Raw genomic sequence first — 7,480 nt, forward strand, 5'->3', positions numbered from 1 at the left:
TGCATCTGGTCCCCAAAGGGTTAAGTTAATCCCCTTGGGGCCAGACTGTCAGTTTTTGCCCCCACACACAGAGCAACCCGTCACACAGAAAACTCAGAGTGCCGGGTCAGGCACCCACCCCAGCAAGGAAGGGGTCACTTAACTCATTCCTTTCTGGTGGGGGTGTCTTCGGGTTAGCGTTCAGACCTGAACACAGACTTTAGTGATAAAATCTGTGTTTGGGTCCGAACGTTGACTTGAAAGCATCAAACACACACAAACACTATACACACAAAAACAGCAAAAAACTAAAACGCAAATGCATAAAAAAAAAAACTGCATGCACCACATTTTTTTTTTCTGGCGAGGCAAGAAAAGCGCCACAAAAAAGCTGTGTCTTGGGGCACCCTAAAGGATCTATCTGTATCATGGTGGTGATGTTGACCTCCATTCATCCAGCTTATTTTCTTGTGCCATTGTATGAATTCTAGATAAATATACTGGGTCTGGCAAAACCCAATCTGCACATTTGATACCATTCACTATAAATGCATAAACTGTGACTACAGCAATGATGGAATCAAGTTAGTAACGTAATATAAGTAATAATGCTTTCACGCCATGACACAAATACATTGGGGGGGGGGAGAGGTGCCAGGATTTACCTATACCACCTCTTATAAATAAACCCCAATTCTATTCTATGCATCATAAATGCACCAAAGGTAGACAGAACACCGAGCATTTATTTACACTCGGCTAATCCATCCGATTACACAGGACTATTTGCATTCTGTAGCCATGGAAACGCATTGCTCTGCATGGTGGGTATAGAATTAAAATCTCAGATATTTCTTATACAAAAAAGTTTGCAAACTTTTTAAAAGTTTTTTTTTTATTTTTTATATTTTAGATACATTGCGGGCATTAACATAAAGTTGGTTGTAAATTACACATTTCCCTCAGTATAGTTCTCTTTCCTCTCAGCATTACCGTAATAACATGTAACCTATCTGTATACACTGTTCCAGAAAACAATATTTTTTCTGATTCAGCAGCTGACGTTACACAAGTCACTTCTAATAAGCAGATGTTGATGCAGAACTCCCGTGACCTGTGATATCATATCAGAGATGATGCGTTGTGTACAAGCACACGGAACCTGATAGCAGTGAGGTAACCTCAGCTCATAATATGGTTATAATGGGTTTCTTCTTCTGAGGGTTATAGTCTGTGCCAGCGGATATTGATTGATGACTGAGGGAGCGCGCAGGGAATGCAGTAACCCTGCTCTGTATTTATGAGCTCAGCATTGTTGTAAATGCATTGGGAATGACGGTACAGTAGGCATGAGCAACGTGCAGGAAACCCACCAGTCAGGAGTTCAGGAGAAGGGACTATTTTTTATTTGGTCTCCATTTATTTTTCTATGGCGTGCTTTAGTCATTATTAGAGATGAGCAAACCTGGAGCATGCTGGAGTCCATCCGAACCCGAGCGTTTGGCATTTGATTAGCGGTGGCTGCTGAACTTGGATAAAGCCCTAAGGCTATGTGGAAATCATGGATATAGTCATTGGCTGTATCCATGTTTTCCAGACAACCTTAGAGCTTTATCCAAGTCCAGCAGCCACCGCTAATCAAATACTGAACGTTCGGATTCGGATGGACTCCAACCCGAACCCGGTATGCTCATCTTTAGTCATTATGTTTGAAAGTTCTTAAAAGTTACAATGACTACTATACCGAACTTCACATACTAGATATGGAATAAAAAGTAAAGTCACATTACTTAAAGGGAACCTGTCACCCCCCGTGCCGGGGTGACAGGCTCCCGACCCCCCGTTAGAGCCCCCTATACTCACCTAATCCCGCCGGGTCCCGCTTCTGGAGGTGGTCGGGTGATGAAGATCTCAGCCGCTGCAGCCCGGTGCACGCGCTGAGAGATGAGTCCAACGCTCATAGAGAATGACGGAGCGCTGGACTCTCCTGTCATTCTCTATGGGTGTTGGACTCATCTCTCAGCGCGCGCGCCGGGCTGCAGCGGCTGAGATCTTCATCACCCGACCACCTCCAGAAGCGGGACCCGGCGGAATTAGGTGAGTATAGGGGGCTCTAACGGGGGTCGGGAGCCTGTCACCCCGGCACGGGGGGTGACAGGTTCCCTTTAAAGTGAAAGAATCGAGAGGGGTTCCAGCAGCACCAATAGACCCAAGGCTTAAAGGAGTTATCCAGCTCTACAAAAACATGGCCACTTTCCCCCTACTGTTGTCTACAGTGTGGGTGTGGTTTTAAAACTCAGTTCCATTGAAGTAAATGAAGCTTAATTGCAAACCACACCTGAAATGGAGACAACAGTAGGGGGAAAGTGGCCATGTTTTTGTAGCGCTGGATAAGCCCTTTAAAGTCAATTAACAAATGTGGGCCGGTTAGACTACAATCCCAGTAGTGGTCCACAAGTAGGCGTATGGAGAAGAGGGATCCAGAAGCATCCACACAGGCTTAGTACGCCACTGGGCGAGTAGCACACCACAAAAACTGGTTGAATCAGGTTGAATTGGCAAGAGCCAAAAGAGGACAACCAGGGAACAGGACAAGTAATAACATCTCAGCTCCCAGGACCCTTTAAAAAGGGGTATTCCACTCAAACATAACTTTTCATATGTTGCTGACCATGGTGAGACCAACAATTCTTTCTATACTTATTCTTTTCAGCCTCCTTTTCAGCCTCCTTCCCCAAGTTCTGAGCTGCTGCTTTCTGCTGAAGACACAAAAAATGTGTGAGCTTCTCTCCCCATCTCCCCCTCCATTCTGAGATGGTTGATGTAAACAAGTCCCTATCTGCAACATTGTAGCTTCTTTGTAATGCTGGGAGGGATAATTCCAGTGAGTTCATCAGGAACTTGACTTCAGATTAACCCTCCCAGCATTACAAAAAAGCTACAACATTGCAGATAAAGTTGGCCAGGGACTTGTTTACATCAGCCGTCTCAGAAGGGGGGCGGAGACAGAGAGAAAAGCTCACACACAAATTTTTGTGTCTTCAGCAAAAAGCAGCAGCTCAGAACTGGGGGAAGGAGAATGAATAGATAATAACAATTATGGAAGGCATTGTTAGTCTCACCATGGACATCAACATATGAACATATTTTTCAGTGGAATACCCCTTTAAACTGCCAATGTGAATGTAATTTCTTATTATTAGTCATGTACATTTTTTACTCTTTGCCTTTCATTAAATCAGGTGTTCACCATTCATGAGAACGCTATTATACAGAGTGTAAGAAAGCTATTTGTCTGATCTGCCCACTCTATTGGGGACTATGGCGATATTCTAATATTTTGACTTGAACTTGAACCAGTGTGAGCGCGGACCGGTGTGAAGGGCGAATGCTCCAGGTTGCACGCTTATTTAAGGATAAAACCTTTATGTTTTGAGTAGATTGGGAAAATGGTTACCATAGCAACAAAACACCTGAGTGCGGAAAAGGTTCTTCATGAAAAGGGGGGAAAAAGAGCCGGAAACAGATTTTTGGGATGGAATTGCTAGTTCCATCCTGCTCCCTGTCAGGCATTAAATAAACATGCAATGTTGCACATTCTGATTGCCTGATTTGGGATTCATCTCTCTACACACGAAGGAAGTGGAAATGTATAAATTCTATCCCGATGCCGAGTATTTTTAGCATGGTTGCCCTACATTAGTTTACAGATTATGATTATGTTATTACATCAACAACAACCTGATATAGTCTCCGATGTGTGGTTCATACATCATATGGATGACCTTGAAATCTTTTTTTGGTAAAAAACATAGATATTTTCCCGATAACATTTATGTCTCTTGTTTATGTCCTCTATTTCCTGTGAACTATTACCCTCTGAACGATTGTCCTCCTCTATGACCCTGAGGATCTCATCCACAGGAACTGACAATTTATGTGTTCCTTCCATAGTCATGCATGGTGGGTTAAAGCTACATGACATGAATGCGTGTCTTCAGGCCAATTAAAGGAGTTCTAGAGTAAAGAAGTAGAGAAAGCAAAATATAGTCATCAGCTTTTATACCATACTCTCTATTTAATATAAGATGTGCATAATATATGTATATAGCAGTCAACATCTATGTTTCTATGAGGTCAATTATTTAATTGGAACCTTGGTCCAGCCAAGATTGCTTTGATATCCTGTTGGGCCAGTCTAAGGGTACTATTACACGGAACGATAATCAGCCAAATCGGCCCTATCCGGCCGATTATTGTTCCTTGTAATAAACGGTCGGCTGATTGTTGCTATAGGTTTGGACCTATAATTGTTGGGCACCGACAGCACATCGCTTAGTGTAATAGTGGTGCGCGGGTGGCGGCTGACGATTTGAAAATTGGATACATTACCCATCCATGGTCCAGGGCTCCTCTTGCGCTCTGCTCCTCCCCGGGTACCACGAGATGCAGCTTTAGAGTGGCCTGTCTTTCCTGACAGTCCACTCAGCCAATCACTGGCCGGGACCGCTGAAGCTGCAGCACGGAGAAGCGGAGCGCAAGAGGAGCCCTGGACCATGGATAGGTAATGTATGCAGTTTAAGCAAGGGCTGCAAGGACATTGGTAACAATGTCCATGCAGCCCTTGTTAAACAATTATCGGGCCATGTAATAGGCCCAGTAAACGAGTGCCGATCTACCAGATCTGCGCTCGTTTACAGTTATTATTGGGCTATGTAATAGGCATGTAATAAGGCCATGTTCACACAACAAAAGTTTTGAATTAATCACAGCCATTCTTGCCGATTCACAACAACCGCCGTGATTAATTAAAAACTTACGTGCACCGCAGGCTGAGGGAATCCCTAGCGGCCGCATGAAGAACTGACATGTCAGTTTTGTGCAGCCGCTATTCATTAAATAGCAGCTGCACAAGCCTGATAAGTCACACAACGGAGGGTGCGGCTCCCACATGAATGCGCCCGCATCCTAATTCAGCACAAAGAAAGATCATCCTGGCCGGGTCACAGAACGGCTGGTGTTTTAGGCCGTGTGAACATGGCCTAACTATGTATGATAGGTTTATATACTTCAGCTAAAAAAATACATATATATACTATCAGAGCTTCACAATTTTATGAGATATATATCTTACAATACAGGTATTAGATATGTACAATACGTATGGTTTCATTGTGCTCTAAAGGCTTTGGCCTAACTATTCCTGGGACCAGTCTTCTTTCTGCTGCCTGCCTCAACCTTCCCTGGCCTTGGCTTGTATGACTTTGCCTGCTGTTTACTGCTTCTGTACTGTGTGTGGTCAAGGTCCGCTATTGTTAAAAACAGTTGTGAGGGTAGAAACTAATGAGTCCATATCTCTGTACAGAGGTTAAAAGGAGAAGGTGGCCATACATCCTCAACAACTGATGGCTATTAGTTATTTCTTCCGTCCGGCGCCCATGCTCCCCATACATAGAAGTTTTCAATATGGCCAGCGTTCCTGTGTTCTTTATAGGGAGGGGAGGGTAAATGGGCAGCTGGGGCTTATCTGTTCCAGAACAAAGGGGTCGAGAGATGATTTTCCATCAATGCCGAACACCCCTCCAGCTCCATCATCTGTCGGTGGGTGGTGTGGTGGCCGGAAGAGCACCATACACCTTATACCAAATTCCAAATCCATCGTGAGTGGTGGGTACGGCAGACAAAAGTATAAGGTGTATGGGGACCTTTAGACTTTGTACCTTAGTTCAAACAATTGCCAAGCCCTATTCTGTGGTAACCCCGGTGGTGTTGTGTCCGAGGATCAGCCGGTCACTTGCTAGATGTTGAGGTGTGGCGCCACTTCTGTGGTGGTAGGCCGAGATACAGCTGGGCCCGGTGATGTTATGTTGTGACGCCAGTGTCGGTTGGATACACAGGTGTGATGGCACTGCCACCCACAGAAAGGGGAAGTGTCCAAAGGATGTGGTGAATACTGTGTCGGTGTGGGGTGAAGAATCACAAAGTCTCTTTAACTTAAATAAGCTTGTTTTTACTTGAAAAGGTACTTGTGTGCAGCAAGTTATACAGCTTTCCTTTGACAGTATAGGTTTCTCTTGATAATACACTTAATAATACTTGTAAACAAACACTTGACAATACAGCAACCAGATCTGCAACAGGAATGCAGTAGAGAGTACAGTCGTGCTGACTGAGTAATGTGCTGAGAGATACAAAGAAGCGGAGAGGAGGATGTTGTGAGAGTCTCAACTCAAGTAGTACTGTGCTCTGCCGGGATGTTGGAAGATGAGGTAGAAGAATACTTAGAAGAAGAAGAATACTTGTGCCCGTGTATTGACTTTTTGGTCTTCACACCACCTAATGCCCACCAGTGTCAGCTGAACCGTCCTATGAGGGTGACACAAGGCCCCAGACCTTGTTACCTGGGATGAGCGGGATGAGAAGAATGCTGAGGGTTCCCAGCTGACAACTTTGGCTGTGCAATACTCAGATATGTACAATACTGACATCTAGTGGTGGACAATAAAATAACTTCTAAATACTCCAGCATTACTTAAAGTGTCACTGTCGGTTTATTAGCCGAAAAATGCATTTGTATCATGAAAAAGCAGTTTGAAGCTCTCCCCCTTATCTTCATGATTGTCTATGGAGAGTGGAGGGGTGGAGGGAGATGAGGCACCAAAACAGGACAACAAAGAGTTAATTTACAGCTACATCACCAGGCTATCTCCTCATAAGTCAGCACTGACCTCTCTGACCACTGAATACAGCTTTAATGCAGCTCCCCGCTGTGTAATACTTTGTTCTCTGCTCTCTGCTGCGGACTAATCTCCCTCTTCCCTCCCCTCTCTTTGGAACAGACAGGATCCGACTGATGCAACAAGACACAATTCCCTGATAATTTGCAGTGAATGGAAAAGAGGAGGGAGGGGGGACCTGGGGAAAGTCTTTTTGAATGCAGATAATGGCATATTTGCCTAATAAACCCAATTACAAAGTTTCTTAAAATCGCCTGGACTATTGATTTAAAAAATAAGACAGTGACTCTTTAAGCTGACGAAAGGACTTTTTGGACAGGTGTATGAAACACAAAAAGAACCACCTTTGTGGGACACCACACTATGGCAATCCATACGATTCACTACTGCTACAGTGAGGTACACTTCATGGCAAATCACTTCTGTTGGCTAGAGAGGGAAGACTTCTTTACTCTAAGAGCTGTAGTACTGTGGGATAGTCACCTCTGTAGTCGTGGCTCATGTCTTTATAACAAACCAAGTATGTGGCTGCAGAAAACATAGGCAGGAACCACTCAGAGCAGTAGATTTCTATGGGGATTTGCTGCTGCTCTGGACAGTTCCTGACATGGACAGAGGTGGCAGCAGAGAACACTGTGTCAGACTGGAAAGAATACATCACTTCCCGCAGGACATACAGCGGCTGATAAGTACAAGAAGACTTGAGAATTTTAAATAGATGTAAATTACAAATCTATATAACTTTCTGACACTTTGTGTCAGAA

The sequence above is a fragment of the Dendropsophus ebraccatus genome, chromosome 2 (genome assembly GCF_027789765.1).
Source record: "Dendropsophus ebraccatus isolate aDenEbr1 chromosome 2, aDenEbr1.pat, whole genome shotgun sequence".
Lineage (NCBI taxonomy): Eukaryota > Metazoa > Chordata > Amphibia > Anura > Hylidae > Dendropsophus > Dendropsophus ebraccatus.